Here is a 13,381-nt window from a genome sequence, read left to right as displayed (position 1 = left end):
GGAAGGTTATAGATACATAGAGTCACGGGCCAGGTGCTATGACTGCTACTCTGCTTCCCAAACGGATTCAGGCCATCTGTACTTAGACCAAACCTTAAGTTTCTTGGGTCACGTGCAAAGTCCTCGTACTTATCGTCGATGTTTCTCCACTGCGACCCATCAGCGGGTTGTCTCAGCATATCGTCTTCCTTACGGTCTTCTTTGTGCCATCGCAGCAACTTGGCATGCTCTTTGTTTCGGAACAAACGTTTCAACCGTGGTATTATAGGAGCATGCCACATCACCTTGGCAGGAACCCTCTTCCTGGGGCGATCGTCGCCCTCAACATCACCAGGGTCATCTCGCCTGATCTTATACCGAAATGCACCGCTTACCGGGTAGGCATTTAAATTCTCGTGCTGACCGCGGTAGAGGATGCAGTCATTGATGCATGCATGTATCTTATGCACTTCCAATCCTAGAGGGCAGACAACCTTCTTTGCTTCGTACGTACTGCACGGTAGCACGTTATCTCTTGGAAGCATCTTCTTCATTATTTTCAGCAGCTTTTCAAATCCCTTGTCAGATATTCCATTCTCTGCCTTCCATTGCAGCAATTCCAGGGTGGTGCCCAGCTTTTTCTGGCCATCTTCGCAATTTGGGTACAACAATTTTTTGTGATCTTCTAACATGCGCTCCAACTTCAACCTCTCGTTTTCACTTGCGCAGTTTATCTGTTCTTCACGAATGACCTGACGAAGATCATCATCAGACTCATCAATAATGTCCTCAAGTTCAGGCTCGTCTTCCCCCATTTCAGTATCACCGTGTTCACCGAACATAGGATAGTTATCATTATCCTCTTCTTCTTCATTGTCTTCCATTACAACCCCTCTTTCTCCGTGCTTGGTCCAACAAAAATAACTGGGCATGAAGCCTTCTTGCAACAGGTGGGTGTGTATGGTTCTTGAGTTAGGGAAATTCCTCTTATTCTGGCATTTTTTACATGGACAAAAAATAAATCCATTCTGCCTGTTTTTCTCAGCCACATTGAGAAAACTATGCATGCCATTAAGGAATTCGGGACGACGTCGATCACTGTACAACCATTGCCGGTTCATCTGCATTATATAAATTTATCAAAAACCATTATGCTAAATCATCATGACTAAATTAATTAATTAATACAAAAAGTTCATCACACGTTAAAACCAAAGTAGCGTAGTGACCATACATATATAGTTCTCATAAAAATACACACTGAAACCAACCATAAAAACTCTCTCTAATTAATGCATTTAAAAACAACAACAAATGCGATCAAAATCGCAACAAAGGTAACAATTGACCCGACGGCATGATGATACCAAGCCTCTTTACTAATTGCATATTTTCTAATCTTTCTAATCTTCAGGCGCATTGCGTCCATCTCGCTCTTGTGACCATCGACGACACCGGCAAGAACCTTTTCCAAGGTCATCTTCTCTCTTTCAGTTTTTTCCAACCTTTCTTCAGTTTTTTTCAATCTTTCTTTCAGGCCAACATTTTCTTGTTCAACTAAGTGTAACTTCTCAACAATAGGGTCGATTGGCATTTCCGGTTCCACTACCTCCTAGATAAAAATATCTATGTCAAGTTGGTCGGCGTAATTAATTGTCATATATATAATCAGGAAATGAAAATATGTAGTTATAAAAGATAATATACCACATCCGAATCATAGACTGGACGAGGGCCAACGGGGACGGATATCAAAACCATGGCACTATACATATAAAAAAATCTTACACAATAAGAAAATTATATACAGGTAAATATGTAAATCATACAAATCAAAATTTGTTTTGGTAAATAAAAACAATAGGCTCACCAAGGTTGTGTCGGTGACGGGGTGATCGACGGCGGTGAGGAAGGGGACAAGGCGCGCGACACTAAAAAAACCACAAATCATAATTAAATTTGAGCTCAAATTGCATATGTATACATAACAAATGATGAACTCTCTCTAGCTTAGGCATTTCATCAAACACCTAGCTAATAGCACAACAAAAATGAAATGAGCAAGAAAACGAGCAAAACTTGCAATGTCGGAAGAGGGAATGTTGATGCTAACCGTAGGACTGATGGGTGCCAACAATCTTGACAAATGGTGGAGAAAAATGGGGATGGATTAGAGCTCCCAAGAGGAAGGAGAGAGCAAAAATGGAGTTGAGCTCAAGCTGGAAAAAATGGAGCTGAGCTCGGGGTGGAATATAGGGGTGCTCGGGGAGGAAGGAGAGGAGGGCTTTAGGACCGGTTTGTGTTAAAAACCGGTGCTAAAGGGTCTGACAGCGGGGCCCCGCAGTTGCTGCAAAAATGAGAAACCTTTAGCACCGGTTTGTGATACAAACCGGTTCTAAAGGGTCTGTCCACTGGGCCCCCCTCCCTGCAGCAAACGGTCCAAAAACCTTTAGGACCGATTTGTGTTACAAACCGGTTCTAAAGGCCTTGCGGCCATTTGCTGCAGGGAGGGGGCCCAGCGGACAGACCCTTTAGAACCGGTTTATATCCAATCCGGGTCCAATGTGGTTGGCTCAATGCCCTGTTTTCTACTAGTGTCAATTTTTGTTCCTCCAGTTAAATCCTTTTTTATTGGAAACTATATAGAAGTTCAAGAATCGATTTGCATTACATTTCATAACAAAAATTAGCTTATACTCGAAATTTTCGGAATTTTTTCTTTTGCCTCTTCCGTGAACAATACCGAAATCCTCCGGCAGTCAGATGAAGGATACAGTAATATGACGAATTAGAGGTCTTTCAAATTATCCGGGGATTCTAGGAGCCACAAAACCAATGCCTGGCCACAACTATCTATTGAGCAACCTAGGGCCTCACTGGTTAAATTCTATAGGTATTCTAGAGTATTCGGTAACCTATAATTTCTTTCCATAGAGCTTGTTTGGTTAATAGGATTATAAACCATAATTGTTTTTATAATCTATTTATTGGCCGAAAAGTCCTTTGATGCATGAATAATATGCAGCATCAGTACAAATATTCCCAGAAGTAATAGAGCAATTACAACCAGGACCATGGAGCACCTACGAAGACTATGAGCACCGGAGCAAGTCGAAGGTGGGACAAGGTCATAATTCCTCTCTCACGAGAGTGGAACAAATCTTGTTGTATTTGACAGTAGGAAGTTGTTGCTCTAGTACACTCGAACATCAATAGCTCGCAAGAGCCGTACATGCAAACACACCAAAGATCGCGAGTGTTGGTTGAATCTAGACTAATCCGCTGGAGACTCGTGTCGATCGGGTCCAAACAAAACCGTCGAAAACACACTTTCACGCACCCTTCATCGGTGTTAAGCGCACCAGCGGAGCAGGGATAGGGCGGGGAAGACATTATTCTAACTATGGGACACTGTATTGAGCCTTGCAGCTCACGCCATGACACTAAAACTACCTGAAGAAAGGGCGTGCACCCTCCTCCACCAAGACGGGGTTCCACCTCACCTTCAAGGGAGTGAATTGCAAAAGACCATCGCATTTGGGGCATCGATTGCAGAAAACCACCAGGTGACTAATATTTTGCAAAAAAATGTCGCGTATCTAGTAAACCCTTTGCAATATGCACTAATCGGGTGATTTAGTGCTTTTGATCGTTTTTCTGACAGCTGGGGCCCGTTTTCACCCCACCCGGCGTTACCGCTAGGTAACAGTGCCGTAAGGTGGAATCCTGCTACCCCCCCCCCCTCGCTTCGGACAGGCCGACCGACCGCGTCGCGCCACTCCACACTCTTCTCCCTTGCTCCTCTGTTCCTCTCTCGCTCTCGCGGCCTCCCTCGCTCCTGTGTTCCTCTCTCGCTCTAGCGACCTCCCTCGGCCTCCTCTCCTCTCCGCTCGCCGCATGTAGCCATGGTGTCTTGGAGCGACGGCGAGAGCACTAAGGACTCCGACCTACAGTTCCTCACTTCCTACGACTCCCCTATTAAGGTCTATTGGTCTGTCTAGGGTTTCGATTTATTGTTTTGAGATTTAGGGGTTGTGTTCCGGCAGATCGATTTGAACCTGTTTTGTTTTTGTTTACCAGATCCCACGTACAATCGATGACCCGTTGTACACTAGTGCTACTGATGATTTGGGGGTGATGTGCGATCGTGGCAAGCCAAGGAAGAAATGTGTAGCATTCGAGGGGATAAGCACCGGTAGGAGGTTCATTGCTTGTCCCGTAGAAGTAAGTTAGCAAAACTGGTGTTATTTTGTAATTCTATTCTATGGTTCATAGTTCATGTTCATTGTTCATAGTCACTCTTCGTAGTCACTATTCATTGTTCATAGTTCATGTTCGCTGTTCATAGTCACTGTTCATTTTAGGGATGAAATGGAAATGCCCACAATAATTTTAGGTTAGTCTGAAAATGAAGATGCTCAGATCATTTGTTGTTCAGTTGACTTGATCTAACTCAATTTGCAACTTACGTGTAACTTTAATTTTAACTTAACTGAATCTTTAACTTGTGAGTCTCTCACAACATGTTTGAACTATTTATTTTGTATTTCCGGGAGTTTAGAATTGTGGATAGTGCAGTGGGTGGATGCGGAGTGGTTAGATCTGTTGGAATTATGCCCTAGAGGAAATAATAAATATAGTTATTATTATAATTCCTGTATCAAGATAATCGTTTATTATCCATGCTATAATTGTATTGAATGAAGACTCATTTACATGTGTGGATACATAGACAAAACACTGTCCCTAGCAAGCCTCTAGTTGGCTAGCCAGTTGATCAAAGATAGTCAGTGTCTTCTGATTATGAACAAGGTGTTGTTGCTTGATAACTGGATCACGTCATTAGGAGAATCACGTGATGGACTAGACCCAAACTAATAGACGTAGCATGTTGATCGTGTCATTTTGTTGCTACTGTTTTCTGCGTGTCAAGTATTTGTTCCTATGACCATGAGATCATATAACTCACTAACACCGGAGGAATACTTTGTGTGTATCAAACGTCGCAACGTAACTGGGTGACTATAAAGATGCTCTACACGTATCTCCGAAGGTGTTCGTTGAGTTAGTATGGATCGAGACTGGGATTTGTCAGTCCGTGTGACGGAGAGGTATCTCGGGGCCCACTCGGTAATACAACATCACACACAAGCCTTGCAAGCAATGTGACTTAGTGTAAGTTGCGGGATCTTGTATTACGGAACGAGTAAAGAGACTTGCCAGTAAACGAGATTGAAATAGGTATACGGATACTGACGATCGAATCTCGGGCAAGTAACATACCGAAGGACAAAGGGAATGACATACGGGATTATATGAATCCTTGGCACTGAGGTTCAAACGATAAGATCTTCGTAGAATATGTAGGATCCAATATGGGCATCTAGGTCCCGCTATTGGATATTGACCGAGGAGTCTCTCGGGTCATGTCTACATAGTTATCGAACCCGCAGGGTCTGCACACTTAAGGTTCGACGTTGTTTTATGCGTATTTAAGTTATATGGTTGGTTACCGAATGTTGTTCGGAGTCCCGGATGAGATCACGGACATCACGAGGGTTTCCGGAATGGTCCGGAAACGAAGATTGATATATAGGATGACCTCATTTGATTACCGGAAGGTTTTCGGAGTTACCGGGAATGTACCGGGAATGACGAATGGGTTCCGGGAGTTCACCGGGGGGCAACCCACCCCGGGGTAGCCCATAGGCATTGGGGGTGGCGCACCAGCCCTTAGTGGGCTGGTGAGACAGCCCAAAAGATCCCTATGCGCCATAGGAAGAAAAATCAAAGAGAAAAGAAAAAAAAAGAGGACGTGGGAAAAGGGGGAAGGACTCCTCCTTCCAAACCTAGTTGGACTCGGTTTGGAAGGGGAGGGCTGCCCCCCTTGGCTCGGCCGAAACCCTTAGGGGTCCTTGGACCCCAAGGCAAGGCTCCCCCTCTTCCCCCTATATATACGGAGGTTTTAGGGCTGATTTGACACAACTTTACCACGGCAGCCCGACCACATATCTCCACGGTTTTACCTCTAGATCGCGTTTCTGCGGAGCTCGGGCGGAGCCCTGCTGAGACGAGATCATCACCAACCTCCGGAGCGCTGTCACGCTGCTGGAGAACTCTTTTACCTCTCTGTCTCTCTTGCTAGATCAAGAAGGCCGAGATCATCGTCGAGCTGTACGTGTGCTGAACGCGGAGGTGCCGTCCGTTCGGCACTAGATCGTGGGACTGATCGCGGGACGGTTCGCGGGGCGGATCGAGGGACGTGAGGACGTTCCACTACATCAACCGCGTTCACTAACGCTTCTGCTGTACGGTCTACAAGGGTACGTAGATCACACATCCCCTCTCGTAGATGGACATCACCATGATAGGTCTTCGTGCGCGTAGGAAATTTTTTGTTTCCCATGCGACGTTCCCCAACAAGATCATCTGCAGAATACTCTCCAGAAACTGTGGCTTATGTATGAGGACAGCAAGAATGACTATAGGATTGCATGCCTAGAACATTCAGCTTCTTTGTGCAATATTATAGAACAGAAAAATGAGTTGTAGAAGACTTATGAGAAGCTTGTTGAAGATGTGAACAACCTATTGAATTCCTAGGATAATCTACCACGACTAAATCACCAGACTGATGCTCAGCAGCCACAGGTAAATCAACAGAATGATGGTGAGAGCAGCATGGAAAAGGATGATGAGATCAAGAAATTGAAGATAGTTGTTGACCAGTTGAAGTTCATTCATGTTGCTCAAGGAAATTGTATTATAAATATGAAGCACAATCATCTTAAAGAGAAGGAAAAGATGAGCACTCATAACAGGACTCTGAACTGGTGATGGGCTGACGTGAAGAAAGAGAAGGAGAAGATGGATCTTTGCATTGCTCAACTGATGAAAGAGAAGGAGAAGTGGAGCATTGAGAAGAGTGCGATGGAGTGATGCATTGCTGCCTGAAGAAAGTAGGAGAAAATAACAAGAGGAAATTGAAGGAGATCAAGGTTATTTCTAATGAAGAATAATTTGGGCTGCCATATGACCATGTGGTTCGTTGTCTTCAGTTGTTAAGTTTGTAACGGAGTACTACTTGTAATTTGTTGAACTAAGTTACTTTTGTAGCATTGAACTATGGCTTGTAATGTCTTAACTTTGAATCTATTGAACTAAGGTCTGCTTGCAGTGTTATTTTATTGTTGGTTTGTGATGAAATTTGTGCTTGAAAGTCTAGACGACAGCATCATCAGCATTATAACTAGAATCATAAACAACATAAATCATGAGCATAGTCTTGATCTTGTGCAATAATTAGGTAGCTTACATAGTGCCATAACAAACTAGCCAAAATAGGTTGACTTAACCTCGTATCAACAACACAAACTCAAAGTTGTTTTCAACAACACTCCCACGTCGAGAAATTACTTCTTCTTGCCGCCTTGAGAACAATTGAACCACTCAGACATCTTATATGATGGTTCTCTTAGCCTTCGAGTACCTGAAGCTCTTGGTCGTATGAAGCTTTTCTTTGCCCTTTGCTTAGGAGCAGCAGTAGATTGTCCTAGATTAGAAGCACATGCATTAGATGCAGTTGGCCTAGAAGCAGCAGTCATAGATGATCCTGGAGTAGAAGCAGCAGTAGTAGATGTTGTTGGCCTAGAAGCAGCAGCACTAGATGTAGTTGGCCTAGAAGTAGCATCAGTAGTAGAAGTACTTGGTCTCCTAGTTGCAGCAGGAGCTCATGGAGCTGCCCTAGGTGTTGTTGGAGCTATACTTCTTGCCTTGTATGGTGCTTGAGCTGTACTTCATGCCCTGGATGGTTTTGGAGTTGTTGTAGCTGGCCTTGGGGCTGATGCATCAACTCTTCTGTTTTCCTGCATTCAAAACATACAAATATTAGAACATAGTATAAGAAATGTTTAGCATAAACTGATGTTTTGGACAATTTACCTGGTGTTGGTTCCTTCTCATTGCAAGGGCTGGCTAAAGATTTTGTGGCAGCTACTGTACCTATGCCCACTCAAATTGCAATTACTACAAGTGATTGATGCCATCCTAGAACTGTTGGGAAATGTTGCATGGGAAACAAAAAAATTCCTATGCACACGCAATACCTATCCACGGTGATGATCATCTACGAGAGGGGAGAGAGAATCTACATACCCTTGTAGATCGCTAAGCGGAAGCGTATATAACGTGGTTGATGTAGTAGAACATCTTCGCGATCCAAATCACAGCCCATCCTGCAATCTCATCACGATCCGTCCCGCGATCCCATCACAATCCTTCCCGATCTAGTGTCGAACAGACGGCACCTCCCGTTCAACACACGTACAGCTCGATGACGATCTCCACCTTCTTGATCCATCAAGAGGGGGCGGAGAGGTAGATGAGTTCTCCAGCACGGCGGTGTGGTGGTGGTGGTGATCTATTCTGCACGGCTTCGCCTAGGCACCGCAGAAATCCGATCTAGAGGACAACTACGAAGTAGAGGTTTAGGGTTGCACGTGGCAAAGTTGTGCCTCAAAAAGCCCTACACCTCTAGTATATATAGGAGGAGAGAGGGAAGAGGCTTGGCCTCCAAGGGAATCCCCTAGGGCTTCGGCCGAACCAAGGAGGAGGATTCCACCTCCCTTGTGGGAGGTGGAATCCTATTAGGACACCTTCCTAATTGGAAACTCTTTCCACCTTTTGATCTTTTTGCCTTGTTTCTTTATTCCATCCGCATGGGCCTTTAGGGGAGGCTTTGGACAGCCCACCAAGGGCTGGTCTACCTCCTCTCACAGCCCATGAACCCTATTTGGTCGTCACACCCCTCCCGGTGGTCTCCGGTACCCTCCCGACACTCCCGGTACACTACCGATGAGCCCGAAACTTTTCCGGTGACCAAAACAGGACTTCCTATATATCAATCTTCGTTTCCGGACCATTCCAGAAACCCTCATGGCTTCCGGGATCTCATCCGCGACTCCGAACAACCTTCAGTCACCAACACATATAAGTCAACTATACCGAAACGTCACCGAACCTTAAGTGTGCAGACCGTGCGGGTTCGAGAGCTATGCGGACATGACCTGAGACACTCTCGTTACCGGAAAGTCTCTTTACTCGTTCCGTAATACAAGATCCCATGACTAACTCCTTAGTCACATTGCTTGCAAGGCTTGTTGTGATGTTGTATTACCGAGTGGGCCCCGAGATACCTCTCCGTCACACGGAGTGACAAATCCCAGTCTTGATCCATGCCAACCCAGTAGACACCTTTGGAGATACCTGTAGAGCACCTTTATAGTCACCCTGTTATGTTGTGACGTTTGATACACACAAGGTATTCCTCCGGTGTTCGGGAGTTGCATGATCTCATGGCCATAGGAACAGATACATTGACATGCAAAAAAAACAGTAGCAATAAACTGACACGATCATATGCTACGTTTGTAGTTTGGGTCTTGTCCATCACATCATTCTTCCAATGATGTGATCCCGTTATGAAGTGACATCACTTGTCTATGGCCAGGAAACCTTGACCATCTTTGATCAATGAGCTAGTCAACTAGAGGCTCACTAGGGACAGTGTGTTGTCTATGTATCCACACATGTATTTGAGTTTCCAATCAATACAATTCTAGCATGGATAATGAACGATTATTATGAACGAGGAAATATAATAATAACCAATTTATTATTGCCTCTAGGGCATATTTCCAACTGTCTCCCACTTGCACTAGAGTCAATAATCTAGTTCATATCACTATGTGATTGTAATGAACCTAACACCCATACGGTTATGGGGTTTGATCATATCTTGCTTGTGAGAGAGGTTTTTAGTCAATGGGTCTGAACCTTTCAGATTTGTGTGTGCTTTACAAATCTCTATTTCATCCTATAGATGTTGCTACCACGCACCATTTGGAACTATTCCAAATGGCTGCTCCACTATACGAATCCGGTTTACTACTCATAGTTATTCGGATTAGTGTCAAAGCTTGCATCGACGTAACTCTTTACGACGAACTCCTTAATCACCTCCATAATCGAGAAAAATTCCTTAGTCCACTAGTTACTAAGGATAACTTTGATCGCTGTTTAGTGATTCAATCATGGATCACTCTTTCGTACCCCTTGACAAATTCATGGTAAGGCACACATCAGGTGCGGTACACGCCATAGCATACTTTAGAGCCTATGGCTAATGCATAGGGGACGACCTTCGCCCTTTCTCCTTTTTCTGCTGTAGTCAGGCTTTGAGTCTTACTCAAATTTATACCTTACAACACAGCCAAGAACTCCTTCTTCGTTGATCTATTTTGAACTCTTTCAAAAACTTGTCAAGGCATGTATTTCATTGGAAGTTTTTATCAAGCGTCTTGATCCATCTCTATAGATCTTGATGCTCAATGTTCAAGTAGCTCAATCCAGGTCTTCCTTTGAAAAACTCCTTCCAAACAACCCTTTATGCTTTCCAGAAATTCTCCATTACTTCCGATCAACAATATGTCAACCACATATACTTATCAGAAATTCTATAGTGCTCCCACTCACTTCTTTGGAAATACAAGTTTCTCATAAACCATGTATAAACCCAAAAGCTTTGATCATCTCCTCAAAACGTATATTCCAACTCTGAGATGCTTGCATCGGTCCATAGAAGGATCACTAGAGCTTGCATACTTGTAAGCATCCTTCGGATCGACAAAACCTTCTCGTTGTATCGCATACAACTTTCTCAAGGAAACCTTCGAGGAAACAATGTTTTGACATCCTATGTGCTATATTTCATAAATAATGCAGCAAGTGCTAACATAATTCCAACATACTTTTAGCATCGCTATGAGTGTGAAAGTCTCATCATAGTCAACCCTTTGAACTTGTAGGAAACATCTTTGCGACAAGGCGAGTTTTTCTCAAAGGTGACTTTTCACCATCATTGCGGTCTTCCTTTTAAAGATCCATCTGTACTTGATAGTCTTACGACCATCAAGTAGTTCTTCCAAAGTCTACACTTTGTTTTCATACATGGATCCTCTCTCGTATTTCATGGCCTCCAGCCATTTGCCGAAATCCGGGCCCACCATCGCTTCTCCATAGCTCATAGGTTCATTGTTGTTCAACAACATGACCTCCAAGACAGGGTTACCATACCATTGTGTAGGAGTACGTGACCTTGTCGACCTACGAGATTTGTAATAGCTTGAGCCGAAGCTTAATGATCACTATCATCAGTTTCCACTTCAATTGGCGTAGGCGCCACAGGAACAACTTCATGCGCCCTGCTACACACTGGTTGAAGTGACGGTTCAACAACCTCATCAAGTTCCACCACCCTCCCACTCAATTCTTTCAAGAGAAACTTTTCCTCGAGAAAGGACCCGTTTCTAGAAACAAACACTTTGCTTCCGGATCTGAGATAGGAGGTATACCCAACTGTTTTGGGTGTCCTATGAAGATGCATTTATCTGCTTTGGGTTCGAGCTTATCATGCTAAAACTTTTCCACATAAGCATCGAAGCCCCAAACTTTTAAGAAACGACAGCTTTAGTTTTCTCCAAACCATAGTTCATACCGTGTCATCTCAACGAAAATACGTGGTGCCCTATTTAAAGTGAATGCGGTTGTCTCTAATGCATAACCCATAAACGATAGTGGTAATTCGATAAGAGACATCATAGTATGCACCATATCAAATAGGGTGCGGCTATGACGTTCGGACACACAATCACACTATGGTGTTCTAGGTGGCATGAGATGTGAAACAATTTTCACATTTGTCTTAAGTGTGTACCAAACTCAAAACTCAGATATTCATCTCTATGATCATATCGTAGACATGTTAACCTCTTGTCACGATGATCTTCAACTTCACTCTGAAACTACTAGAACCTTTCAATAATTCAGATTTGTGTTTCATCAAGCAAATACACTAGTATCTACTCAAATCATCTGTGAAGTAAGAACTTAACAATATCCACTGCGTGCCTCAGCACTGATTGGACTGTATACATCCAAATGTATTTCTTCCAATAAGTTACTTTCTAGTTCCATCTCACTGGAAAACGAGGTCTTCAGTCATCTTGCCCATTTGGTATGATTTGCATGTCTCAAGTGATTCAAAATCAAGTGAGTCCAAACGATCCATCTGCATGGAGTTTCTTCATGTGTTTATACCAACATGACTCAAGCGGCAGTGCCACAAGTAATTGGTACTATTATTACTACTTTGTATCTTTTTGCATCAATATTATGAACATGTGTAGCACTACGATCGAGATTCAATAAACCATTGAAGGTATTTATTCAAGCAAATAGAATAACCATTATTCTCTTTAAATTAATAATCGTATTGCAATAAACACGATCTAATCATGTTCATGCTCAACGCAAACACCAAATAACAATTATTTAGGTTTAACACCAATCCCGATGGTAGAGGGAGCATGCGATTTTTTATCACATCAACCTTAGAATTACTTCCAACACACATCGTCACCTCACCCTTGCTAGTATCCATTTAATCTGTAGCTATAATTTTGAGTTACTAACACTTAGCAACTGAGATGGTATCTAATACCCTGGTGGTACTAGGAGTACTAGTAAGGTACACATCAATATCAGGTATATCCAATAATACTTTTGTCGACATTGCGAGCCTTCTCATCTACCAAGTATCTCGGGTAGCTCCTATTCAGTGAATGTTCCCCTCATTACAGAAGCACTTAGTCTCGGAATTCGGTTCAACCTTGGGTCTCTTCACTAGAGCAACAACTGGTTTGCCATTCCATGAACTATCCCTTCTTGCCCTTGCCCTTCTTGAAACTAGTGGTTTTGCTAACCATCAACAATTGATGCTCCTATTTGATTTCTACTATCAAGATGTCAAACATCGTGAATAGCTTAAGGATCATCATATCTATCCTTGATATGTTATAGTTCATCACGAAGCTCTAGTAGCTTGGTGGCAGTGACTTTGGAGAACCATCACTATCTCATCTGGAAGATCAACTCCCACTCAATTCAAGTGATTGTAGCACTCAGACAATCTGAGAACATACTCAACGATTGAGATTTTCTCCCTTACTTTGAAGACAAAGAATCTTGTCGGAGATCTCATACCCCTCAACAAGGGCACGAGCATGAAATCCTAAGTTCATCTCTTGGAACATCTCATATGTTCCGTGATGTTCAAAACATGTTCGGTGCCTTAATTCTAAGCCGTTTAAGCATTATGCACTGAACTATCACGTAGTCATCAAAGAACGTGCATGTGAGATGTTCGCAACATCCATAGCCGACGCTCGAGGTTCAGCACACCGAGCGGTGCATTAAGGACATAAGCCTTCTGTGCAGCAATGAGGACAATCTTCAGTTTACGGACCCAGTCCGCATAATTGCTACTATCAACTTTCAACTAAAT

The 13,381-nt window shown here is 43.2% G+C and overlaps 1 pseudogene; it reads left to right on the top strand.

Moving 5' to 3' along the window:
• Nucleotides 1-3,884: 3,884 nt before the first annotated feature.
• On the top strand, nt 3,885-6,998 carry LOC123399184 (annotated as a pseudogene).
• Nucleotides 6,999-13,381: the final 6,383 nt, after the last annotated feature.

This window comes from Hordeum vulgare, chromosome 1H, assembly GCF_904849725.1.
Source record: "Hordeum vulgare subsp. vulgare chromosome 1H, MorexV3_pseudomolecules_assembly, whole genome shotgun sequence".
NCBI classification, from domain to species: domain Eukaryota; kingdom Viridiplantae; phylum Streptophyta; class Magnoliopsida; order Poales; family Poaceae; genus Hordeum; species Hordeum vulgare.
The sequence above is the reverse complement of the archived record's forward strand: the minus strand, read 5'-3'. Positions and strand labels throughout refer to the sequence as shown.